Raw genomic sequence first — 27,391 nt, forward strand, 5'->3', positions numbered from 1 at the left:
GGCATAATGATGTTTTTAAAAATTATTAACTTAGGGATTCAAATACATTCTTTGAGTGCTGCATAAATGACCTAAGAGTTTCTGTGTGTTCCCTAAAGTAACCACAAGGCTAAAATTGCTGAAAATCATATGCAAAGTCTCATCCTATGATAGGCTGAATTGCAATAATTCTATGGTTGAAGTGAAGACATTAACCCTGGGAGGTAGCAAATGATGATGGCTAAAGTGCCTGGGCTCTTGCCACCTATGTAAGAGAACTGGATTGAGTTTCAGGCCCAAACTTGGCCATTGTGTGCAACTGGGGAATAAACTAGTGGATGGAAGATCTCTGAATGTCTCTGCTTTTCCCTCTGTCTCTCTGCCTTTCAAATAAATAAATAAAGGCATTCATTAGTAAACAATAGGATCCTGTAAGCTGGGGTTAGGTTGTATGGAAAAAGCTTTTTTTTTTTTTTTTTTTTTTTTTTTTGACAGGCAGAGTGGACAGTGAGAGAGAGAGACGGAGAGAAAGGTCCTCCTCTGCTGTTGGTTCACCCTCCAATGGCCACCGTGGCCGGCGCGCTGCGGCCGGTGCACTGCGCTGATCTGATGGCAGGAGCCAGGTACTTATCCTGGTCTCCCATGGGGTGCGGGGCCCAAGTACTTGGGCCATCCTCCACTGCACTTCCTGGCCACAGCAGAGAGCTGGCCTGGAAGAGGGGCAACCAGGACAAAATCCGGCGCCCCGACCGGCACTGGAACCTGGTGTGCCGGCGCCGCAAGGTGGAGGATTAGCCTGGTGAGCCGCAGCGCTGGCCTGGAAAAAGCTTATTAAAACTAGGGAAATTGAGTCCCTAAATTGTGATTAGTCTTCTTTGCCAGTGGAAGACATCTTATCCCCTGTAGAAGTGGTCTCCTCAACATCAGCAGTGGTATTTTCCCAACCCCTCATGTTAGTCCATCCCCACTCACAGCATGTGAACCCTTCTGCCTCCATCCGAGAAGATTAAATAATTTCCGCAACTGCCCAAGGAAATGGTAATGGCCTTCCCTGAGCCATTATGCAAGATTCTCCTCAAGATCCATCCCTAGCACCCATCTTTGCCTCTAGATCAATAATTGGACTCAAGTTCAGCATGTCCCTGAAAGTGATTTCTAAAATGTGACCCATGAGGGGGCACACTGCATTCCAGAAGAAATACTTGAGTTTTCTAATTTATATAAGCAGAAATATTAGGAACATGTGAAGAGATGGATGTTTAATATGTAGGACAATGGTGTTAGGAAAATAAAGTTGGGTCAGGTCAAATTTATTGATATGGGCTCACTAAAGCCAAGATTCAAAGCTTTAATAGTGCATCTTGGGAGTCAGAAAGAGCTCTACAGTGTGTGGCTGATTGGTTACCTTAGTTTAATGTAGAGAAAGGGATTCAAAGACTTAGAGAGATTAGAATGTCAGAGTAGATTTATTATTTAAGACATATTTACCCACACTGAGAAGGCCCAGAAGACATACCTTTCACCAATACTTTGAGAAATAAATTTATGAGGAGAGTCCCAGAATCTTTGAAGACCTCTGTAATCAACCTTCTCTGCAGACCAGGCTTTATAGTGGGAACTGCAGCCACTCAACTGGAAAACCTAAATGCCATATGAGTAATTGTATTCAGAGTGCCAGGGGCCAAATGGAAGCACTCAAGGAAAGGTGGACATTGTTACTGTGATGGATAGCAGGGCCAAAGAAGCAATTAGAATAGTCTGACCCATGCAAACCTATGGTGTTTCCTAGTTAATCATGGTGTTCCCAAAAGTGCAGGATAGGAAATTTACTATGTTTTTACCTGATTTGTATAACAGAAAATTTTCAAGTCAAGTGAACAAAAATCTAACTGGAATGGTAAAACAGAGAGTCAGAGCCCCTCAATCAATTCCCAGATCTGAGAGATTTTACAAAACCAGAGCCCCTTGAATAAGAGAGGCAGGGTTCCCTCTAAAACACCCTGGTATATTACCCCAATTATTTATTGTTAATCTTTGTTCTAGTTTCACCTAAGAGACCCAAGACATTAAAACAGGGTAAGTGTAAAAATTAAATAACCAGAACTTCTGAAGACTATTGAATACTGACCTTTAACTGACACTGATTCCAGGAGACCCAGAACATCTCTGTGGCCCTTCAGTCAGAATAAGGGGTTAGGCAGATCAAGTGATCAATAGAGTTTCAGCTCAGGTCTATCTCACAGTGGCCCAGTGGAACCCCGCACCCATCCTGTGGTTATTTCCCAGTTCTAAAATGCATAATTGGAATTGATAGACTTTTTAGCTGTCAAAATAACCACACTGGTTCCCTGATCTGTGGAGTAATTCTTGGCTAGCCACGTGGAAGTGACTAGAACTTCAGCTGCCCAGGAAAATAGTAAGCAAAAGTAATACTGCATTCCTGGAGCAATTTCAGAGTCCACCACTAAGACCATGAAAGATGCAGAGATGGTGATTCTGATCACATCCCCATTCAACTCTCCTATTTGGCTTGTACAGAAAACAGGTGGATCTTGAAGAATGACAGTGGATTACTGTAAGCTTAACCAAGTGATGACTCCAATTGCAGCTGCCATAGCATATTTGGTTTCATTGCTTGAGCAAATTAACACATCCTCTTATACCTATTATGCAGATATTACTTGACAAATGCTCTTTTCTCCATCTCTGTCCATGAGGCCCACAGGATGCAATTTTCTTTAGGCTGGAAAGAATAGCAATACATGTTCACTGCCTCAGAGGTATAATAACTCTACAGTCCTATGTCATAATTAGGTTCCAAGAAATCTTTCTTTTTTAAAGATTTATTTACTTATCTATATGAAAGGCAGTGTGACACAGAGACAAAGACAGCAAGAGAGAGAGAGAGAGAGAGAGAGAGAGAGAGAGAGAGAGAGAGAGAGAGTTAGTTCCATCTGCTGGTTCATTCCCCAAATGGTCATAACAGCCAGGGCTGCCAGGCCAAAGCCAATAGCCAGGAACTCCATCCTGGTCTCCTACATGGGTGACTGCATCCCAAGTACTTGAGCCATCATCCACAGCCTTCTTAGGTACACTACCAGGAAGTTGGATTGAAGGAGAGCAGCTGGGATTTAAACCGGCTCTCTGGTATGTTATGCCAGTGTTGCAAGTTGTGGCTTAATCTACTGTGCCACAATGCTGGCCCACATTCACAGAAATCTTGATTACCTTTACCTCTGTCAAGATACCACACTGGCCCATTCCAGAGAGCTGGATCAGAAGTGGAGCAGCTGGGATTCAAACCGGCACCCATATGGGATGCCAGCACTTCAGGCAGCGGCTTTACCTGCTACGCCACAACGCCAGCCACATAAAGTTGGTTTTATCCAACCCACCAAGCCATAACATTGAGCATGCACAGCAGCAGTCCATCATCAAATGGAAGTTTTATATATATGTTACATATATATATTATATATATAAATAAATTCAGATGTGAGAAGGTCCTGAAGATACAAGTAAGTTATAAAGTTACATGAAGTGGCTCAAATGTCCATGGTCCCCATTCCTGCTACACTGCTATATTGTTTTCCCCCTCCAGTTGTACCTATAGCTTCATGGAAACTTCCCTGCAGTCAGTTAACGGAAGAGAAGACCCGTGTCTGGTTTATAATGGATTTGTATAATATGCAGGTACCACACAAAAATGGAAAGCTGTTAATACTATAGTCCCTCACTGCAACATATCTGAAGGGCAGTGATGAAAGGAAATCCTCCCAGTGAATGGAACTTCAGGCCACACACCTGTTTGTGCACTTTGATTGGAAGGAGAATTAGCTAAATGTGCAGTTATATACTTATTCAAGGACTGAAGCCACTGGTTTGGTGAGATGGTCAGGGGCTTGGATGGAATCTGAGTGATAAAATGGTAACAGACAATTTGAGGAAGAAGTATGTAGACAGACTTTTCTGAATGGACAAATAATGTGATGATATTTGTGTACCATGTGAATGTTTACAAAAGGGTGACTTCAGCCAAGGAAGATTTTAGTAATAAGAGAGATAAGATAACTTGTTTTATGGATACCTGTCAGTCTCTCTACTAAGTTGCTCCTGTTATTATTACCTAATGAGTTTCATCGACAAAGTAGCCAGGATGGCAGAGATAGAGGTTACTTCCATATGAACTCAGGAACACAGACTTCCACTCACCAACACTGATCCGATTATAATCACTGTGGAGTTCATAATCTGCCTGCAGCAGCAACCAACACTGAAGAGAGTTCCCAATATGGCATCATTCTCTAGGTAATCAGTCCAATATCTGGGAACAGATCAATCATGTTGAATCATTTACATTGTGAAAAAAATACTTTGTCCTTTCTGGAATAGATACTCCATATATGGGTTTACCTTCTCTGTATGCAATGCTTTTGTCAAAATTATCATCCATAGATTTACAGAATGTCTTATCCATCATAGGTTATTTTATATAGCATTGCTTCTGATCATGAAAGTTATCTCACAGCAATAGAAATGCAAGAGTATGGGACCATCCATACTCCTGGAATTTTCTGGTCTTACAATGTTTCCCGCCACCCTGAAGCAATTTTGAAATATTGACAGAATGACCATTTGAAGACTCAGTTAGGGTGCCTATGACCCTAACCATCACACTGCACCTTTACAAGATCTGGCCTCTAATGGGGACCCAAAAAATAGGAGTTTCCAAGGTCCCTACTGGACCTGTATGGACTTGTATGATTGCTGTCTTCTCAGAGAGAGAATTCTGAGCACAGAAAGTGTCCTTTCCTCTATAAATCTGAAGTGCAAACTTCTACTTTACAATAGGACCTCAGATAGGTGGCAATACTTGAATCAGCATCCAGGATAGTATTGTTTTTCCCATGACCAGGATTCACAGATCCAGGATTGAGGAGTATAAATGGTAGTGATTATTATCCCTAGTGACTCAGTAACAGAATTTTTGCCTCTTGTTTCTGTGATGTTGTACTCTTCTGACCTAGAAGTGGTAGTTCCAGAGGGAGGAATGCTCTCACCAGGAGATGCAACAATGCTTCCTTTGAACTGGATGTTAATGCCACCCACCCAACCAAATTGGGCTTCTCATGTCTCTGAGTCAACAGACAAAGCTGGGAGTGACAGTCTTGAATGAACTCATTGACTCAAAACCACCAAGGAGAAACTGTACTACTATTCTATCATGGAGGTAAAACTGTATGTTTAGAAAATAGAAGGTTCCTGGGCCAGCACTGTGGCTCAGTGGGTTAACACCCTGGCCTGAAGCGCCGGCATCCCATATGGGCACCGGTTCTAGTCCCGGCTGCTCCTCTTCCGATCCAGTTCTCTGCTGTGGCCTGGGATAGCAGTAGAAGATGGCCCAAGTCCTTGGGCCCCTGCACCCACACGGGAGAACCGGAAAAACTCCTGGTTCCTGGCTTCGGATCGGCGCAGCTCCAGCAACTGTGGCCATCTGGGGAGTGAACCATCAGATGGAAGACATCTCTCTCTCTCTCTCTCTCTCTCTCTCTGCCTCTCCTCTCTTTGTGTAACTCTGACTTTCAAATAAATAAATAAATCTTTAAAAAAAAAAAGAAAATAGAAGGTTCCTTATGCAATCTCTTCAAATTATAATGCTCATGAGAAACTACAACAACTCAATCCAGGTAGGACAATGAGTGATCCAGTCCATTGAGGAATAAAAATCTGGTTAACATCACCAGGTGAAGAACTGCAAGTAGCTGAGATTACAAGTAGCTGAGATGTTTGATGAAAGTAAAGGGAAAACAGAATGGGTAGTAGGAGGTAGTTATAAATATAGTCTCAGTTACCATGTTACCAGTTACAGACTTGATAACCCTAATTGTCATGCATATATCCTCCTTATTTTGTTACAAATACATGTGTACATGTACACATAATAGACAAGTATCTTTTTCTTTTTTTCTCATTTCCTTCTTATGTAATGTATGATATATTGACCTGACATCAGTATTTAAATATTATTTTAAAATTTTTAATTTATTTGAATAACAGAGGGAGAGGGGGGAGAGAGAGAGAGAGAGGAGATTTTCCACCTATAGATTCTCTCCCCAAATGCCTGTGACAGAATGAAGCCAGGAACCCAGAATTCATTCTGGGTCTCCCATGTGGATGACAGGGACCCAGTGACTTCAGTCATCACCTACTGCCTCCTAGGGTGTTCATTAGTAGGAAGCTGGAATCAGAAGTGGAGCCAGGATTTGAACCCAGGCACTCTGATATAGGATAAAGGCATTCCAAATAAGCATGTTAACAACAACATCAAATGCCAATCCCAATATTTAAGTATGACTAATTTTATAGTAAAAGAAAGGAGATGAAGAGTAAACATCTTCTCACAGGAGAAGAATAAATTACTTACGGACTTTATTTCTTCTTCTTTTTGGTATTTTTTTAACTTAATGTTTTATTTATTATTTTTGAGATAATATTTTTAATTTACATTCTAGTCAAAGGCTTAATGGTTCAAAAATAAAAAGTAAAAAAACCATAGTCCATCAGGAAAATAAGCAAGGGTTATAAATAATCATCAAATAGGCTGGCCCTGTTGTGTAGCAGGTAAAGCTTCTGCCTGCAGTGCCAGCATCCCATTTTGGGCCCCGGTTCAAGTCCTGCCTGCTCCACTTCTGATTCAGCTCTCTGCTGTGGCCTGGGAAAGCTGTAGAAGATGGCTCAAGTCTTTGGACCCCTGTACCCTTGTGGGAGAACCAGAAGAAGTTCCTGGCTACTGGCCTTGGATTGGCGCAGGTCCAGTCATTGCAGCCACCTGGGGAGTGAACCAGCAGATGGAAGAACTCTCTTTCTCTCTCTCTGCCTCTGCCTCTCTGTAACTCTGCCTTTCAAGTAAATAAATAAATCTTTTTAAAAAATAATAATCAAATAAAAAGGTGCTGGGGCCAGCACTATGGTACGGCAGGTCAAAGCCATGGCCTGTGATGCTGGCATCCCATATGGGTGCTGCTTTGAGTCTCAACTGCTCCACTTCTGATCCAACTCCCTGCTAATGCGCCTGGGAAAGCAGCAGAGGTGGTCCAAGTCCTTGGGCCCCTGTGCCCAAGTGGGAGCTCCCGGCTTCTGGCTTCAGCCTGGCCCAGCTCTGGTTGTTGCAGCCATTTGGGGAGTGAACTAGCAGATGGAAGATCTCTCCCTTTGTAACTCTGCCTTTAAAATAATAATAATAATTTTAAAATGTGTTAAACTTCACTCATAAAAAATTTTAAAACTCTGAAGATCATTAAAATTATAGTAGTATTTATTTCCTGTCATTTTATTTGACAAAGATTTGAAAGAAAGTTTAACAAAACCCTATATTTGAAGCAAAACTGGCACACATATGCATTTTTCTTTTTTTTTAGTTGTTTTTTGTAATTTTAGCTCCTATATGTAAGGGAGAAGAATATACATTATTCTTCTATGTCTTTCTTATTTCACTCAACATGATGTCCTCCAGTTTCAACCATTTTGCTACAAATGATAGAATTTCATATTTTTTAAGTTTTTTAAGCTTTTTATTTAGTGAGAGAAATGCATAGGAGAGTGAGGGCTATATCTAAGAGAGAAAGGGAAATCTAGACCCATAACGAGCAGAGAGTAGGCTAAGAGCCACTTGAGGAAGCGTTTGGTTATGAGCGGCTGCTACAAGCAGCTTATCATAGGCAGCAAAGTGAAGGCAGAGAGCGTGGGCTACCTCAAGGCCAGGTGCCCCGAAGGCAGGGGGCAACAAGGACAACAAAGGTCCCTAATGGCAAAAAGGAGAAATTCATCTTTTAAGGTGAATAATATTCCACTATATGTAGAAACCACCACTTTTTATTTTTCAATCTGGCAAATATTTTATTCAGAACTGTTATAGTAGAAAAGAGTGTTTGACTTCAATAGCATTAATGGGAAAGATGGGAGGATTTTCAACCATTGGATGAGGTTATGAGAAAGTACTGGAATGTTAGCGTGGAGATTAGCCAATGTGGTTAGACCCTATATGTTTGCTAATTGTCACTCACTGATGTTAGGCTCCTAGCTATGCAAAGAAAGTGGACCACTGCTTTTCCATCTTAAGGTAATATTAATTAATACAAAAAGAAGAGTCAATGTAGTTCATAGATAAAATTCTAAAAATATTATGATATTCTTCCTCTCCCTTTCTTTTTTGTTTAATTGTTTTATTTTGGATTTGAGATAACATTTTTTAAAATTTACATTATAGTCAAGGGCTTAATGCTTCACTTAATAAAGAGATCAACAAAGAAAAAGTAAAAAGACCCTAGATCAATGATATATGCAAAGGCTATAAACAATAATCAAATGGAAAGATGATGGTCTCACCCATATATAAGAAACTTAAAAATTAGCACAGATTATTAAAACTACAGTAGTGTGGCATCCCTAACCATTGAGAAACCATTTTCTTTATCATTCATCTGATGAGGAGTACATTGGCTATTGGGAACAGTGCTGCTATACAGATAGTGGAGCAGGTATCTCTTTGATAAAGTAAATTTATGTCTCTTGTGTATACACTCAGGGATGGGATTGCTGAATCAGATAGCAGGTCTATTCTTAGCTTTTTAAAAAATCTCCATGCTGTTTTCCATAATGGCTACCCTAATTTACATTCCCACCAAAAATGTATAAGAGTTTCCTTTTCTCTAAGTATTTGTTGCTCCCTGTTTTTTGGACAACAGCCATTCTGACAGTGGTGATGTGATATCTCATTACTTACTTCCCCTTATAAGGAAGGGATTAGTTTTAGTGTACAGGATAGTTGTATTGTGTTAGGTGGAATTTTGACCTTATGATTGTCTATTTGGAGACTGAGTGTAGCTTAAGAAAATGCATATAGGTGCAGAGTGGTAAAGGGTAAATTTGTACTGGTTAATTTTATGTATCAACTGACCAGGTAAAGGAGTGCCCAGATATCTAGTAAAACATTATTTCTAAATGTGTCTGTAAGGGTGTTTCTAGAAGAGATTAGCATTTGAATTGATAGACCGGGTAAATATTCATCTTTTTTTTTTTTCACCAGAGACAGGTTGCTTTATTGGAAGCAAAGAGGTTGGCAACAGTCTGTTTTTGCAAAGAGACTGCGTGCTGGGGGCATTTGGGACTCAGGTTTTATCTGGTTAGTGGGAAATTTGCCACTGAGGGAGGAGGTATAGAAGGCTGCTGGGGAAAAGTGGGTGTCTCTTTGAAGCCTCAGAGGACTTCCCCCTTATCTGTTTCTTTTTTTTTTTTTTTAAGGTTTTTATTTAATGAATACAGATTTCATATGTACAGCTTTTAGGAATATAGTTGTATCTTCCCTCCAGTCCTGACTCCCCCCCACACTCCCATCCCACCTCCTACTCCCTCTCCCATTCCATTTTTCATTAAAATTCATTTTTAATTCACTTTATATACACACCAACTCTATACTAAGTAAGATTTTCACTGTTCGCACCCACACAGACACACAAAGTAAAAAGTACTGTTTGAAGACAGGTTTTACCATTAATTTTCATAGTACACCTCATTCAGACAGAGGTCCAACATGAGGAGTAAGTGCACAGTGACTCCTGTTGTTGATTTAACAATTAAGACTCTTATTTTTGATGTCAGTGATCACCCGAGTCTCTTGACATGAGCTGCCAAGGCTATGGAAGCCTTTTGAGTAAACAAACTCCATCGATATTTAGACAGGGCCATATGCAAAGTGGAAGTTCTCTCCTCCCTTCAGAGAAAAGTACATCCTTCTTTCATGGCCCCTTCTTTCCACTGGGGTCTCACTGACAGAGATCCTTCATGTAAGTTATTTTTTGCCAGTGTCTTGGCTTTCCATGCCTGAAATGCTCTCCTGGGCTTTTCAGCCAGATCCAAATGCCTTTGGGCTGATTTTGAGGTCAGAGAGCTAATAAATATTCATCTTCACCAATGTGGGAGGGAATGGTCCAATCTATTAAGGGGCTGAATAAAATTAAAAGGTAGAAGTAGGCAAGTTCACTCTATCTGAGATGCATCTCCTAGACATTAGAGTTCCTAATTTTCAAGCCTTCAGTCTCCAGGACTTACACCAGCAATCCCCAAAACAACCCACCCTCAGTTCTCAGGCCTTTTTTGTCATAAACAGAATTATACCATTAGCTTTCCTGGTCCAGTTTGCAGTCAGAAGATCATGAGACTTTTCAGCTTCATAATTATGTGAGCCAACTCAACTAAATACAGGATATAGAAATATATCCTTTTGGCTCTATGTCTCTGGTGACCACTGACTAACACAATCTCCAATATTAATATTCAACAGTCTGCCGTTTCTGAGAATCATCCGGTCTTGGCTATTAGGGATGTCAGAGACTATGGAAACTCGGGCTTTAGAGTGACTGCTCACAGTCTCAGCCGAGGGCTGGCCCCTTGAGGTGAACTTTTCCTTGTGGAGAGGAGTCATGAGAAATTTCATTTTAGTGTGGGAAAAAAAAAAACCTATCTAGACATACACAAAACAACTAAGAAACATATTCAAGGGAGCGAGATGATTTTCTTCATTTTGACTTTTAACCCAAAATGTTACTGTGACCAACCACATATCACACATTCTTTCCAACAGGACAATGACGTATCTTCAAACAATGCAGTCCTGAACTCTTTTATCTAGCTTCTTGGCTGATCTGAAATCCAATCAACTTGAAGCAGAAGGAAGCCTGGACACTTTTATGATCATTTACAACAACTGACTGATCAATTACTGTTATTGTGTTTTCCAGTCTAAAGCAAACATTGAAAGACACTTTCTAGAAAAAAGGTAAATGTTATTACACCATGCCACAAATTCTTCTATGTGACGCTTAAATTACATGTTTTAGAGCAGGCAAACTATACAAATTTGCCAGCCCATTTCCTTTCTTGTCTACTCCACAAATTCCTTAATTACAGAGATCGATTTAACTTCAGGAGGCAAGGGAGTTGAGAGGAGGGGAAAAAAATCTGCGCAGCTCATAGCAGCTGTTCCTAATTATAAAACATTAAGGAAGAAAGTAGCCTATTAGTTTAGAACAACTGCAGAACCCAATCATAGAGCACAAAATCCTATCTTCTTCTGTCTTTGCCAAATTAAGCCAGTTGTTCCAGACTCCACTTCCTAAATCAAAGTCATACATTGAACAAGGGTTTGCTCCTTTCAGATGAAAATCAGAGGTGTTTCTAGAAGGCTCTTTTACCTATGAAATCTATCTACATAAGTAGCATATGCAAAATGAGGGGGTCAATTACTTTAAACATATGAGGTGGGCAGCTCCACATTATAATATTTCAATATAAATTTCCTTTAGATTTCTATAACTGCTTTTAATTTAAATAACATTTTATCATTATAAAAATTATTCATCCTTAGTATAGAAAGTCTGGAAAATAATATTACGCCTACAAAAGAATATAAAAACCATCACATTATCATAATATATATTACTTACTATTTTGGAATTTTTCCTCCAGTTTTTTTTATTCAAATAGATTTTTTCAAAAAAGTATGTCTCACCATATTTGTATAACATCTTTGTATCTCCTTATGAACTGAATGTATATTATATGCATTAAAAACTTCTCTCACACTGTTTTTAATTGATGCAAAGTAGTCCATTTAATGGAAGCACCATCATTGAACAAATACTCCTCTAATCGCATATTTAGGATGCTTCCAGTGTTTACTATTACAAACATTATTGCAATGACTCCAGATTGATACATTTTTGCAAGCATGTATGATCATTTCCTCCTGCTCTGTTCTTCATGTTAGATATTATGGACCAATATTGGCAAAATCTTAATTCTCCAAGTTATTTACAGAATGTTCACTAAGCAAAGATTTCTGTTGTTAAGGGTTAGAGATCTTGTGCCAACTCATTTTTTTTTTTTTTGAAATCTTAAATTCTCATAGAGTAAATTGAAAAACGTTCCTTCTGGGTTGTCTAATTTAAAATGCTCTGAAATGGGGCTCAGCTCAGGCACAGATTTCTTTTTCCAAGACCTGCAAATAATTTTGCAGTGTAGTCAGCATTGAGGACCACTGGGGCTTGTTAGTGAGCTTCCTGGAGGACTAGGAACTTTAGTTCCATGTAGGTGGTAACTAAATCACAAACCCATAAAAATATTTTAAAACTGTTTGGAGCAAATTTTTTGAGAGGCACAACTGTGAGTTTACACGAATGAGTTTTATAGAATATCTGTCGTCCTCATGTGCATGTGTATAAAGTCCACATATACTAAATGTTGAAATCCCTGTACCATCACCTCTTTATTTAAAATCCAGTACAAAATCTACAACAAACAAATGAGTTAGACATTTTTTGGCTGTCATCTTTATTTTAAAACCATTTTTTAAAAGAACAGTGGAAGCATGATGTCCAACACCATAAATTCTCAGAGACAGGAAGATGAGATTCTACTACTTCCTCTTTCTAAGCTTCAGTAATCTTTCAGAACATTATAATCCCCTCCTCATCCTAAAGAAATCTGATCAGCAGCTTACTCATGCAGCTCTCTGTTTTCAGGCCCCCTTCACAGTAGTAACTGTCATCCAGTCTCCCCTCCTCCCTCTGGCACAGTCAGCTGTGTACATTGATGTCACTTGGAAAATAAATGCCTCCACTTCCACCCTCCCCAGCCCCAGTATAGTGTGCTTATCCATTTATATCTTTGGTATTGTTTCATCATTTATCCTATTTGATCTTAGGTCTTTGCATTCAACTCTAAATATCTCTGCAATTCCCATAGAGGGGCCTAGCTATGCCAGGGCAAGCCACAGAAAGATCAATTTACAAAAGACAGGAACTATTTGTGTCTGAAAATGTTGGCTTGTGTTGTCTTTGGCCATTTCCTATGGAATAGAACCATACTCTTAATGAATAATAGAAGTAAATACTAATATTTATTATTTTGTTTAATAAGCCTGGCAGTATACCAAGGACATTGGCTGTATTATGTTTAATACACACAAATAACCCATTTCATGGAGGCAAAAGTGAGGGTGAAAGAGGTCAAGGCACTATTTTAAAGTTACTGGGAAGTAACTGAATGAAATCAAGGAGGCTGTCTAACTTGAGCACCCACATAAACTTAGTTTTGCCTCAAAGGACCTCTACTCTCCCCTTCTAATTTATCTTCTAGGCAAACTCCTAACAAATTATCTTATTCCCTGTTCCTTCAAAATGCCATCTGGAATTATGGTGAAAGATCTGCCTCTCTTATTGAAGTAAGCCACAAAATCCTTTAGAATTTCAGCAGAGAATTCTTGAAGGATAATATTCAATTAGGTAGAATCAAATGTCTGTTCATATGTACCTACTAACCCCAATATATTCCTACCAGAAGTTTTGTTTGGTTTTCAAAAATGGTTTCCTTCTACCCCTTCTTTCTGTTTATACCAAGTTGAGTCACCCATCAAGATCATACTCAGACCCTGCACATACTGTCTCAGGGGGTAATTCCTCTTTTCTTGTAAATTCCTAGTTCACCCAACTACAGGAATCCATTTAGAAAGGCACCAAACGTGAAATTATGATATTTTCTGTATGAGGATACCCCAGAACATTGAAGGAAAATAGAATTAAAAGATAAGTTTACTTTGAGGCAAAATAAATTGAAACCCATGCATGATTTTCTTTATAATACACATTTTCCATAAACTTTCTGAAGTATGCTCATATGTATACTGTACTTGTGATAGAGAATACTCACAGTGAAGGGAAAATTTTGGAAACTAGCAAAATATGACATTGAGAGAGGAGGGAGGCAGATTTGGCCCAATCTTGGCCAAGTTATTACATTTCCAAGTCTTGGTTTCTTTGTCTTTCAAATGCAGAGGTTAGCTTAAGTAAACTCGGTTCTTACTGCTTATACATCTTTGTACAGCCTTCATTATCTGCAGCACTGTGGATGCTGAGCAAGAGATAAAACAGTTCATTAAGTATGAGGCTTCTGACTAATAAAAAATTGTATCTAAACCTTAAGTCCATGTAACCATTGCTCGACTTCAATTTTTGCCATAAATGCAAAATACTATTGAAATTCTGAACTAATTTGGCTTAATGATTTGGAGTAATTCCACCACCAAATCTTATTCAAGTGTCCAAATACAGATAAAACAAAGCTTTATGAAAGCACTTCTTATTGTGGAATATGTACACTACGGAATACTACATGGCAGTAAAAAAGGATGAAATCTGGTCATTTGCAATAAAATGGAGCAAGCTAGAAACCTCATACTTAGGGAAATAACCCAGTCCCAAAGAGACAAGTACCATATGTTCTCCCTGATTTGGGAGAATTAATAATGCACCTAAAATGGGAGCTATAGAAGCGAACTGTCACTTATATCATCAGTGACTTGAATAGTCCTTAATCTGACCATCAAGGGACAGTTTATCATTGTTACTTTTTATTTTGTATATCCTTTTTGTATTGTTTTGTTTTTTTCTCTGTTTTCTTTCTTTTTCTTTTTTTCTTCTTCATACTATATGCTGAACTCTTTATGTAACATAGAGTCAATCATATGTATTCTAAGGCAATTGGAAAAAGATCCCAGTTAAAAATAAGAGGGGGAATAAGAGATGGAGGAGGTAGTCTATAATTGTAAATCAGTATAGTACTGCATACAGTCATTCAGACTTACCTCTACGGGTACAGCCTAAGAACTTGTCATGGGGCTCCAAACTCATAAAAATAGGTGGCATAAATGCCATCTCAACTGTTAAAAATGATCATATTAAATGCTAAAGTCAACATATAGATTGGTTTAAGTATAAAAGTGATCATATAAATAACATCAAGTGCCTGATAATAATAATATAATTAAAAAGGAAGGAAAGTCCAATATGGGAAGCAGTCCATACAACAGACTCCTAGAGTGACATTCACTGTAAATAACACTCTGACCTCAGAATCAACCCTTAAGGCTTCCTGGTCTGGCTGAAAGGCCTGTGAGAGCATTTCAGGAATAGAAAGCCAAGACTCTGTGGCAAAAAAATATCCTACGTGGAGGATCTCTGTGAGACCTCAGTGGAAAGAATGGGCCATCAAAGAAGGATGTACTCTTCTCTGAAGGGAGGAGAGAACATCCACTTTGCTTATTGCTGTGTCCAGATACCGATGGAGTCTATGGTAACAAAAGGCTTCCATAGCTTGGCAGTCCATGGCAAGAGCCTCAGGTGATCACAGACATTCATAAATCAGAGTGTTAATTGTTAAAGGAACAACAGAAGTGACTGTGCACTTACTCCCCATGTAGGACCTCTGTCCCTAACGAGTTGTACTATGAGAATTGACTGCAAATTTTGTGCCCAAACTGTGCTCTATATGTTGGGGGGGTGGGGGTGGGAGGTGGGGGGTGAAAATTGTTGAAATCTCTATTAAACATGGAGTTGGTCCTCTGTCGGGATCTCAAGTCCGAGGCTGGCCCCTGACCAGCAGGGGCCAGTACAGACCCTCTCCAACAAGGCGAACGGGAAGGGTAAGGTTGACGGGTGATGAATACACCACAAACACCCATCAGTTCTGTCAAAGCAGGAACCGCTTTATTGAGGAAGTATACAGGCTTATAAAGCTTACAAAGGACATGCGCAGTAGGGGAGCCAATCGTAGAAAAGGTCACGCAGACACGGGTGGACCACACACAGGGGCACCTTAAGTAGAGTATAGGGATCACGCACTGTCCACATGTTCAGAACTAAAGCGGACCTATCCCTGCCAGTGGTCTGATCTTATGTAGTTTAACCTCGGCAGCCGCAGACATGCCCCTCAAACATCTGCCAGGCGCCATATTGTAATGGAGATTTTAGGCAATGCCCAACAGTCCTCCATATATAAAATCAAACTAAAAATGAACCATAATGAAGAAGGAGATGGGAGAGGGAGAGGGAGGTAGGATGGGAATTGGGGAGGCGGGAAGGTGGGTATGGGGGAAAGAACCACTATATTCCTAAAGTTGCATCTATGAAAAAATACATTCATTAAATAAAAACTTAAAGAAAAAAAAAAAGAAGCACTTTTTTACCTCTCATTAAAAAAAAAAAAAAAAATCTGTCCCTCTCTGGCTGTTGCTGCATGCCAGCCCTGATAGTGCTTCTGCAATAACAGTGATATTTCAGATGCCACACACAATGATGCCTTTTCTTTTTTTTTAATAAACACTTTATTTATTTATATTTGAAAGCCAGAAGTACAGAGAGAGAAGGAAAGAGAGAGAGAGATCTTCCATCCGTTGGTTCACTCCCTAAATGGTTGCAATGGCCAGGGCTGGACCAGGCCAAAACCAGGAGCTTCTTCCTAGTCTCCCATGTGGGTGCAGGAACCCAAACACTTAGGCCATTTTTCACTGCTTTCCTAGGCCATTAGCAGAGAGCAGGATCAGAAGAGCAGCCAGGACACGAACCAGCACCCATATGGGATAAGCCACAGTGGAGGCTTAGCCTTCTACACCACAGCGCCAGCCCCACAACGATGAGTTTTCAAATATACTCAACTTCTCCCTGCTATTGGATCTGGGTGACTCTTCTTACTGAACTCTCTTGACTTACATGACCCTTTTCTCTCCTCTGATGCCCCATTCTCTTGTAATCCCCATTTTAATCTCTTTTATGATTCCTTCTCTCATATTCCCTTATGTATTAGTATCCCGAGTTCCATCCTCAGTTCTTGTCATGCATTCAGTCTTCTTCATTTCTATGCACTCTCCTTGAGTAATGTAATCTGTACTTCTAATTTCTGAAATGGAATTCCACACCCTCACCTCTCTCCTCCGTGTTCTAAATGTAGTAAATACCTCACATATTCCTTAAGGCACACACACACACACACATATACAGATACCTACACATATATGTTATTATATTCCATCCAAAAGCTATTCTAACTTCATCCTGCAAGTAATAAATGAATACAATCAGGGTATAAATGCAATTAAGTCTTGGAAAACCTTATTTTAAGACCCAACTTAAGTCCTTCAGCACCAAAAATTTTCCAAGTAATTATTTTATTTATTTTTAAACTATCGTGCACTGTAATTGATTTTTTTTAAATATTTATTTATTTATTTGAAAGAAAGAGTTACAGAGAGAGAGAAAGAAAAAGGGAGAGACAGAGACAGAGATCTTCCAATCCACTGGTTTACTCCCTAAATGGCCGCAATGGCAGGGCTGGGCCAAGTCAAAGCCAGGAGCCAGGAGCTTCTTCCGGGGCTCCCACGTGAGTACAGGGGCCCAAGAACTTGGACCATCTTCCCTGCTTTCTCAGGCACATTAGCAGGGAGCTGGATTGGAGGTGAAATAGCTGGAACTCCAACCCCTGCCTGTATGAGATGCTGGCACTGCAAGCAGTGACTTTACCTGCTATGTCACACCGCCGGCTCCCATAATTGATTTTTTTGTGTACAGTTCTATAAATTTAACACATGTATAGATTCCTGTAACTACCTCCATAAAAACCATCCAGAATACTCCTGTACCAAGAAAAATTCTCTTATGTTCGCCCTTTGTGGTCACACCTTCTCCATATTCCAAACCTCTAGAAATGACTCATCTTTTCCCTGTTGCACCATTATGCCTTTTAGAGAACAGCATATAAATGGAATTATACAGTATGTACCCTCTAAAACTGACTCCTTTATGTTACTTCAATGCCTCTCTATTTCATCCAACTTGTTTTATATATGAATAGTTAATTCTTTTTAATGATAAGTAGTATTTCATTGTACAAATTAGCACAGTGTATTTATACATTCATCCACCGAATGACATTTGGGTGTTTCTAGTCTTTGGTGATTATGAGTAGAGCTGGTATAAACATTCACGTACAGGTCATTATTTGAACATAAGTTTTCATTTCTCTAAGGTAAATACCTAGGAATGGGATTGCTGGGTCATATGATAAATACATGTTTACCTTTTCAATAAACTGCCAAACTGTTATCCGGAGTGGTTGTTTTCTTTTCCTACTAGCAGAGTATGCAAGTCCCAGTTGCTTTTCTGCATCCTTACCAGCACTTGTCAATTTTTAAAATTTTAGCTATTCTAACAGATATGTAGGATATCTCATTATGGCTTTAATTTACATTTCTTTAATGGCTAATGAACACTTTTACATGCCTACTTGCCATCATTTTTCCCAAATTGGTTGGAATATTTTAGTTCCTTTGCTTTTCCATATAATTTATTTCTAACCCTTTGGCTACTTGCCATCATTTTGCCCAAATTGTTTGGGATATTTTGACACTTTTGCTTTTCCATATAATATATCTTTATTTTTAAATCTTTAACCCTTTTGTTGAAATATAATTAACATAAAATTTAATATATTTAAGGTGTAAAACTTGATTTTTCTTTTTAAAAAATTTTTATTAATATAAAGAAAACAGATTTCACATATTTCATAGATACAATTCTAAGAAGATAACCATACTTCCCTCCCACATCTGTCAATCCCTCTCCTTACTTCCTTTTTTCTTTAATTTTTGCAAAAACATAATTTCTTTGTTTTGTTATTTATTTATTTGAAAGTCAGAGTTACACAGAGAGAAAGAGAGGCAGAGAGAAAAAAAGAGGTCTTCCAAAAAAAAAAAAAAAAAAAAGAGGTCTTCCATCTGCTGGTTCACTCCCCAAATGGCTGCAATGGTCAGAGTTGGGCCTATCTGAAGCCAGGAGCCAGAAGCTTCCTCTGGATCTTCCCACTCAGGGGAAGGACTTGGGCCATCTTCTACTGCTTTCCCAGGCCATAGCAGAGACCTGGAACAGAAGTGTGGCAGCCGGTACGTGAACCTGTGCCTATATGGAATGACAGCGCTACAGATGGTAGCTTTACCTGCTATGCCACAGCGCTGTCCCCAAAATAATAATTTCAATCCATTCTTTACTCACAGGCTTAATGTAGCATTAAGCATAACATTCAATGAGTAAAAAGTAGAAAGAGCACAGTTCCACAGGAGTATAAACAAGGGCTAAAAACAATAATCAAATCACAAGATGTCTATCTCATTCCTACGCATTTTTTGTATTCTATACTAACAAATACATTGTGAAATGACAATTACATTCTGATTAATTTACATATCAATCACTCCCACTGAGTTAACATGTGTGTGGTGAGAAGATTTAAGACTTATCATCTTAGCAAATTCCAGTTATATACCCAGTATTTTCAATTATCATCCCTCATGCTATTTAGTCTTTTAAATGCACTTTAGAATCAACTTTTCTCTGCTAATGGCCCGAGAAAATCATCAGAAAATGGCCAAAGTACTTGGGTCCCTGCCACCCACATAGTAGACCCTGATGAAGCTCCTGGTTTCAGCCTGGCTCAACCACAGACACTGAAGCCATTTGGAGAGTGAATAAGCACATGGAAGCTCTCTCTCCTCTCCCTTCCTCTCTCTCTCTCGCTTGCACTTGCTCTCTCACTCTCCTTCTCTCTGTAACTGTGACTTTCAAATTAATAAATAAGTCTTTTAAAAAAAAAAGCAGCTTATACATACCTACCAAAAACATGTTCCGTTAAATCTATAGATAAATTTGAGGAAAACTGAATATCCACTTTGTTGAATCTTTTAATTCATAAACACAGTATTTTTAAAAGTTGAGATGGGGCCAGCATTATGGTACAACAGGTTAAGCCACTGCCTGTCATGCTGGCATCCTATATTAACATGCAGCTGTGCTTCCAATCCAGCTCCCTGCCAAGACTCCTGGGAAAGCAGCAGAAAATCCCCAAAGTACTTGGTCCCTGTCTCCCATGTGGGTGACCAGGATGGAGTTACAGTTTCCTGGCTTCTGCCTGACCCAGCCTCAGCCATTTCGGTCATTTGGGGAATGAACCAGCAGACAGAAGATCAATTTCTTTATCTGTCTCTCCCTTTCTCTCTGTCACTCTGCCTTTCAAATAAAGTAAATCTTTCTTATTTTCTTTTTCTTTTCTTAGAACACATCCTTTTGGATATATGAGTATAAACAAGGGCTTTCTTTAGTGGATTGGGCTTAGTGTCACATTTAAAAACTCTTTCTCATAACAGGTCATAAAGTTTCTCCTCCAGGTTTTTTTTTTTTTAAGCTGTACATTTTACATGTAGGTCTATGATCCATTTTTAGTTCATTCTTATATCAATTTTGATGATCAGGGCTCATTTTTTGCATATGGTTGTCCAGTTGTACCAACACCATTTGTTGAAGATCTGTACTTAACTCCATTGAATTATTTTGCAACTTTGTGAAAAACGAGGACATATTTGTGTGGGTCTATTTCTGTGTTCTCTATTCTTTTCCAATGATCTGTGTCTATTCTTTTGCCAATATCACACTGAATTGACTGGTGCAGATTTATAGTAAATCTTAAAATTTCATAGTGTAGGGGCTGGTGCTGTGGCACAATGGGTTAACACCCTGGCCTGAAGCACCGGCATCCCATTTGGGCACTGGTTCCAGACACAGCTGCTCCACTTCTGATCTAGCTCTCTGCTATGGCCTGGGAAAGCAGTAGAAATTGGCCCAAGTCCTTGGGCCCCTGAACCCATATGGGAGACCGGAAGAAGCTCCTGGTTCCCGGCTTCGGATCAATGCAGCTCCAGCCATTGCAGCCAATTGGGGAGACAACCATCGGATGAAAGACCTCTCTCTCTGCCTCTCCTCTCTGTGTAACTCTGACTTTCAAATAAATAAATCTTTTTTAAAAAATTCATAGTGTAATTTCTCCAAATTTATTACTCTTTTTCAATATTGTTTTGGTTATCATAGTTCCTTTAACATTACATATGAATCTTAGAATCAACTTATCTGTATCTATAATAACACTGCTGAGATTTGATTGAAATGACACTATTTCTATAGGTCAATTTAGGAAGAGTTACATCTTTGCCATGTTGAATCCTTAATCCATAAAATAATATATTTTCCACTTATTTAGGTCTTCTTTGATTTATTTCATCAGGACTTTTAAATTTTCAGCACACAGACCCCATAGAGTTTATGTTTTGTTAGATTTATACCAACTGCTTCATTTTCTGGATAAAAATAAATTTTTTAGGAAATTATTTTCCAATTGTAAAGTATTCAAATAAAGAAATACATTTGACTCTTGTATGTTGACCCTCTACCTTGCAACTTGGTTAAACTCACTTATTAATACTTGGAATTCTTTTATGGATTCTTTGGAATTTTTTAAAAGATTTATTTATTGATCTGAAAGTTATACAGAGAGAGGAGAGGCAGAGAGAGAGAGAGAGAGAGAGGTCTTCCATCCAATAGTTCACTCCCCAATTGGCCTCAACAGCCGGAGCTGCGCCGATCCGAAGCCAGGAGCCAGGAGCCTCTTTTGGGTCTCCCATGTGGGTGCAGGGGCCCAAGGACTTGGGCCATCTTCCACTGCTTTCCCAGGCCATAGCAGAGAACTGGATCGGAAGTGGAGCAGCCAGGACATGAATTGGCACCCATATGGGATGCCGGCACTGCAGGAGGCAGCTTTACCCACTGTGCCAGAGTGCTGGCCCCTGGAATTTTATGCATAAGAAATCACATCATCTAAAAATCTGCATACCTTTTATTTTTTTCTTACCTTAACACTTGAATAAAGCACCCCGTACAACAGTGAGTGATAAGAGCAGGTATCTTTGCATTGTTCCTAAATTTAGGGGAAAAGCATTATTCTTTCACCCTTAAGTATGATGGTAGTTTGTGGTTGACTTTTATCAGATATTGAGAAAGTTTCCTTCTATCCCTCGTTTGAGTCTTTTTCTTTTCTTTTTTTTTTTTTTTTTTTTTTTTGACAGATAGAGTTAGACAGTGAGAGAGAGAGACAGAGAGAAAGGTCTTCCTTCCATTGGTTCACTCCCCAAATGGCTGCTACAGCCAGAACTACGCCAATCCGAAGCCAGTAGCCAGGTGCTTCTTCCTGGTCTCCCACACGGGTGCAGGCACCCAAGCACTTGGGCCATCCTCCACTGCCTTCCTGGGCCACAGCAGAGAGCTGGACTGGAAGAGGAGCAACCAGTACTAGAACCAGCACCCATATGGGATACCGGCCCAAAAGGCGGAAGATTAACCAAAGGAGCCATGGCACCGGCCCCTCCTAGTTTGAGTCTTAATCATGAATGGATGTTAACTTTTGTTAAATATCTTTCTATCAATAGATATGATCATGCGATTTTTTTCTTCTTTAAACTGATAATGTGGTAAGTAACACTAATTAATTTGAACTAGTCTTACAGTCCCATAATAATCTCTGCTTGGTAATAGTATATTTTTAATATATTGAAAAATCCAATGCTATAATTTTATTAATTATTTTTGCATTTATTTTTATGAAACATTTGATTTGCAATGTTTTGTGGAATTTAAATTTTTTTTTCTTATTCTGTCTTTGGTTTCTAGACAATGCTGGCCTCATAAATTCAATTGACATTGTTCTCTCCTAATTTCTGGAAGAGATTAAAAGGAACTGGAGTTAATTCTTTATATATTTGGTAGAATTTGCCGATGCAATCATCTATGCCTGGAAATTGCTCTTTTGGAAGCTGTTCACTGTAAACACAATTTCCTAAATTGTTCTGCAATCTGAGTTATCAATTACATCTTGGGTAAGTTTTGATAGTTCTACTAAATGTATATGATAACCCTCTGATTACTAGTTTTCTTCAGTTACACCTGCTTCTACCTTTATATCTCTTTAACCTGGAAATACTGATATGTATGGTGGGTGCATCCATAGTATTTTGTTTACAATATATTCAGTTGTACCCAATGTGATTTACTCAATCAATATTAATAAATGTTTCTGAAATGTTTAAAATAATTGTTTTAAGTCTGCTATTTTAAAGAATTTAAAAGTCCTTTAGAAGGAATCACATCTAAATCACAATATCTAAATCAATCAATAACAGTGAGCATCTATTTTAAATATACTATGTGCCAGACATTGTGTATGTGGGGAATAATACATACATTTAATTTCAAACATATCCTACAAGGTACACATAGAATATAAAGGATGATAGTTTCACAGAAAAAATATGAGTTTGGAGTGAAACCAATTTGAAACTTCTGCTGTCTCACTTATCAGCCACGTGACTTAAGCCATTTATTTATCCTCTAAAACTTCAGATTTGCAAATTGAGAAACAGGGATAAAAGTTGTTGTGAGAATAAGTGATACTGTACGAAAAGAGTCTAGGAAAGTAGGGAAATTAGGGATTTGAAGTTTATGATATTTCAAATACAACATCATAACATATTAGTCATGAGACCTTTAGCAAGTTACTAAACCTCTCTGAATTTTAAATACTTCATATTTAAATAGAGCTTATTAGATGATTGATAGATAACAGAAAGAATGAATATGTGTGCAGAGACAGATGAATAGATACAAGATCTTCCATAAAACTTCTTATTTAGGTATTTCTTTCTTAATTATTGGCAACTCCATACATCCCCTGAATTGTTCAGAAAAAAAACAACTTTAGGTAGATTTTGAACCTCTTCCATAACTTGTAACCAATATGAGAGTAAATATCATTAGCTTTACCTTCAAAATCTCTTCAGACTCTCTCATATCTACTATCTCCTCTTACATTATAACCTGAGCCACCTGCTCTAATTGCCACAATTTCCTAACAGGTTTTTCCAGCTTTCACCCTTATGCTTCCAATGCACTACAAGTATTACAACAACCAGAATGATCCATTTAAATTTTTTTCATCTATTCAAAAGGGAGAGAGAGAGAGAGAGAGAGAGAGAGAATTTCACATTTTCTTGTTCATTCCCCAAATGTCTACCAACAGCCAAGGCTAGACCAGGTTGAAGCCAGGATCCTAGAACTCTGTCTGGTTCTTCTTTTTTGGTGGCAGAGACCCAACTTCTTGAGCCACCACTGTTACCTCCCAGAGTGTACATTAGCATGAAGCTAGAATCAGAAGCTGTGGCTCAGGTACTCCAATATGGGATGAAGGAATCCCAAGTGGTATCTCAACCCCTACAAACTCCTGCTCATATGTTGACCCTTTTAATTCTAAGTATGACCAAATTCTCCAATGGTTTCCCATCTCAGTCAGAGTAAAACTGGTCTTTACAATGACTTAAAAGTCTTCCAGAATTCTCCTACCACAACCACCCCGCTATATCACCAAACTATTTCAGGGATCTCTTTTACTCTCTCTCACTTGCACCTGTTCCTCTGCAGACTCACTGGCCTACATGCCATTTTGGGAACACTTCTGGCTCTCTTGCACTGAGGGAACCTTGTACTTCCTATTTCTTCCACATGAAATGTTTTCCACCCAAATAGCTTCAAGACTCCCTACCTCCTTTAAATAATCTTCTTGGCAAGGCCTTCCCTGTCCATTCCACTTAAAATGTCAACAACCTACTCTGCATCCAGAACTCTCTACTCCCTCACCCTGACTTATTTTTCTTTATTGCATTTATCACCATTGAAAATAGTTTTACTGTAGTTACTTTTTTATTGCTAGTACCCTATATGCACAAATGGAAACTGTGAAAGTGGGCATTTTTGACGGTTTCATTCATTTTTTAATCACCAGAACCTAGATAGTATCTAATACATAGCATTTTCTCTCTCAGCCTTTCCCTCATTTCTCTCTCCTTCCTTTTCTCCTCTTTCCACTCCTTCCAATTCTCTCTCTCTTGCATATATATATACAAACACATAAAATGAAAAAAAAAAATGTTTGCTTATGGAATCCTAGAGAAAGCAATCTAAAAAGCAAATCTTCCTTTGTTTGTTAGATACAATCCCCCCCCCTTTTTTTTTTGACAGGCAGAGTGGACAGTGAGAGAGAGAGACAGAGAGAAAGGTCTTCCTTTGCTGTTGGTTCACCCTCCAATGGCCGCCGCGGCCAGCGCGCTGCGGCCAGCGCACTACGCTGATCCGATGGCAGGAGCCAGGTACTTATCCTGGTCTCCCATGGGGTGCAGGGCCCAAGCACTTGGGCCATCCTCCACTGCACTCCCTGGCCACAGCAGAGAGCTGGCCTGGAAGAGGGGCAACCGGGACAGAATCCGGCGCCCCAACCGGGACTAGAACCCGGTGTGCCGGCGCTGCAAGGCGGAGGATTAGCCTAGCAAGGCGGAGGATTAGCCTAGCAAGCCGCAGTGCTGGCACAATCCCCTTTCACTGGGAAGGAAGGTGGGATTTATGGTACATAGTAGTTAACATATATATACTGGAACCTAAACCAAATACTATTTTATTTAGGATAAGAAATAATATGTGTTCTCTAATCACTATCTAGTTTAAGAAAGAAACAAGTAAATATATAAAAAATAAGAGAACAGTGTTCAGGAAAACAGCAAGGAGGGAATTATGAGAGGTTTAAATATAGGTCTGATGTGGTCAAGACAAATCCGGCAATAACAATCAATTAAACAGAAGACTAATGGCATAGTGTGAGTTTGGTGCAGAAGTTTCCCCATTTGATCAACCTAGGGGGTTGATCAAGATGATTCAAGTGTTCCCTTGACAATGAGTCATCCATAATTTCATGATTGCTTTTTCTGTGTTTGTGGTTATGAAATGATCCTCACGCTACCATTCCTAATATTAGAAGATTCTGTTCTAACCAGTACAAATTGTTAGGCAAGGGAGCAAGTGTTTATAGCACGGGTTTATTTGTTCTCCAGTGGGCCTGGGTTACAGTGAACTCAGCATTTACTGAATAAGAAACACATACTAGAACCTTCCTTAATTTGCTGAATGGAACTAAACAAGAGGTGCTTGGGGGCACATTCAGGGGAACTCAAACATCCAGATGGAGGAATGGAGAAGGTGAAGAGTAATAGCTAAAGTGTTCTTGCAGTCTGAAAACAAAATTGCCCTTCTGAGTAAACATTCAGCAAACTGGCCGAGTCATAGCTCTAGGGTTCAGAGGGCTGAACGTGCCAATAGCAACAGTGAAAAGAAGCCTTGAGGACATACAAGGGAGCTTTCTGAAAGTTCATGGAGAGTAATATCATCATTTAATTCTATTTTCCATGAACTTTTTGAAGTCTCCTCAAACCTCCAATTTTCAAAACCTGTTTCATTAGGGAAACTTCCAGAGCTCTGTTTGACATTCTAAAAGTCTAACTCTGCAAGGTTCAGGGTGGAAGCTGTAGATACACAGGGAGCAACTAGGGGAAAAACAAAATCTTTAAACTTACTCTTTGGGAAATGTCAGGAATAGCTGATAGCTGTGTGGAGCGTGGTTATTCTGTGGTCATTATACCATCTAATCCTCGTAACACCCTTAAGAAGCAAGTATTGCTTATTTTCAGCATTTTATAAAACAAACAAGAGGCTCAGAGAGATGAAGGAACGTTCATGAGAGGCAGAGCCAGGACTCAAATTCTGGTCTTCTCACTCCTGATCCTACTACCTTTGTCTACTTGCTATGCTGCAATCCTGGAAAAGTAAAGCTCCATTCTATAGCAACGTTTCTCAGCCTTGGTTGTTCATATCTCCTGAGAAGATTGATACCCTGCTCAGATCTCAGTCCTATCACCAGAGATTCTGATTTAATTGAGCTGGATTGCAATCTGTAAAGTGGGAATTTTTAAAGTTTTCCAGGTAATTCTAATTGTAGTCAGACATGCAAAGAACTATGAGGTTATTATTGTAGATTACAGATTCCCTGAGCTCCATCCCAGGTATATTGAATCAGAGTTCTAGAGGTGAGTTGTAGTGACTGTTTTATAAATAGTGATTTATTATATAATATCTATTATATAATAGGGATTATATAATAAAATATATGATTATACAATAAAATATATTATATAATAGTGATTTATTTTATAAATCCCAGGCTATTTTACTAAGTATCCAGCTTTGGCAACCACTGATCATCATATGACCTTCACAGCTGCTCATTTTGCTAATAATTACTAAAGATCCAGGTGTTAGTCCTACCTCTATCCCTGTTCTCATGGGGAACTGCTTTATCTTCAAAGCACCTGTCTTAAAGAGCCTATTAATATTTGTCCCAGAACCAGTGTTGTGGCTGAACAGGTTAAGCCACTGCCTGCAATGCCAGCATTGCACATGGGTGCTGGTTCCAGTCCAGCCTGCTTCATTTCTGATCCAGCTCCCTGCTAATACACCTGGAAAAGCAGCAGAGAATGGCCTTAGTGCCTAGGCCCCTGCACTCATGTGGGAGACTTGGAAGAAGCTCCTGGTTCCTGACTTCAGCCTGGCCCAGTCCTGGCTGTTGCAGCCATTTGGGGAGTGAACCAGCAGATGGAACCAGCTTCCTTTCAAATAAATACAATAAATCTTTAAAACAAAAATTTGTTCCCAAGAATCTCTTTGGTTGTATGTCTAAAGAAAAAACAATGAAAACATGAAACAAACAAAAAAAA

General features: G+C 39.1%; 1 long non-coding RNA gene across 39 annotated transcripts in view; it reads right to left on the reverse strand.

The window, feature by feature from the left end:
- LOC103351120 (uncharacterized) overlaps positions 1-27,391 on the reverse strand; it is a 219,544-nt gene that overhangs the window by 133,631 nt on the left and 58,522 nt on the right. For 7 of the 39 annotated variants that reach the window (XR_011387969.2, XR_016218137.1, XR_016218140.1 and 4 more), the window contains exon 2: positions 4,192-4,303. The exons of the other annotated variants lie outside the window; for them this stretch is intronic. This is a non-coding gene — a long non-coding RNA (uncharacterized LOC103351120). The remainder of the gene's footprint in view (positions 1-4,191; positions 4,304-27,391) is intronic. 39 annotated transcript variants of the gene reach the window in all.

Source organism: Oryctolagus cuniculus, chromosome 1, assembly GCF_051225735.1.
Source record: "Oryctolagus cuniculus isolate XC-2025 breed Fujian yellow rabbit chromosome 1, ASM5122573v1, whole genome shotgun sequence".
Lineage (NCBI taxonomy): Eukaryota > Metazoa > Chordata > Mammalia > Lagomorpha > Leporidae > Oryctolagus > Oryctolagus cuniculus.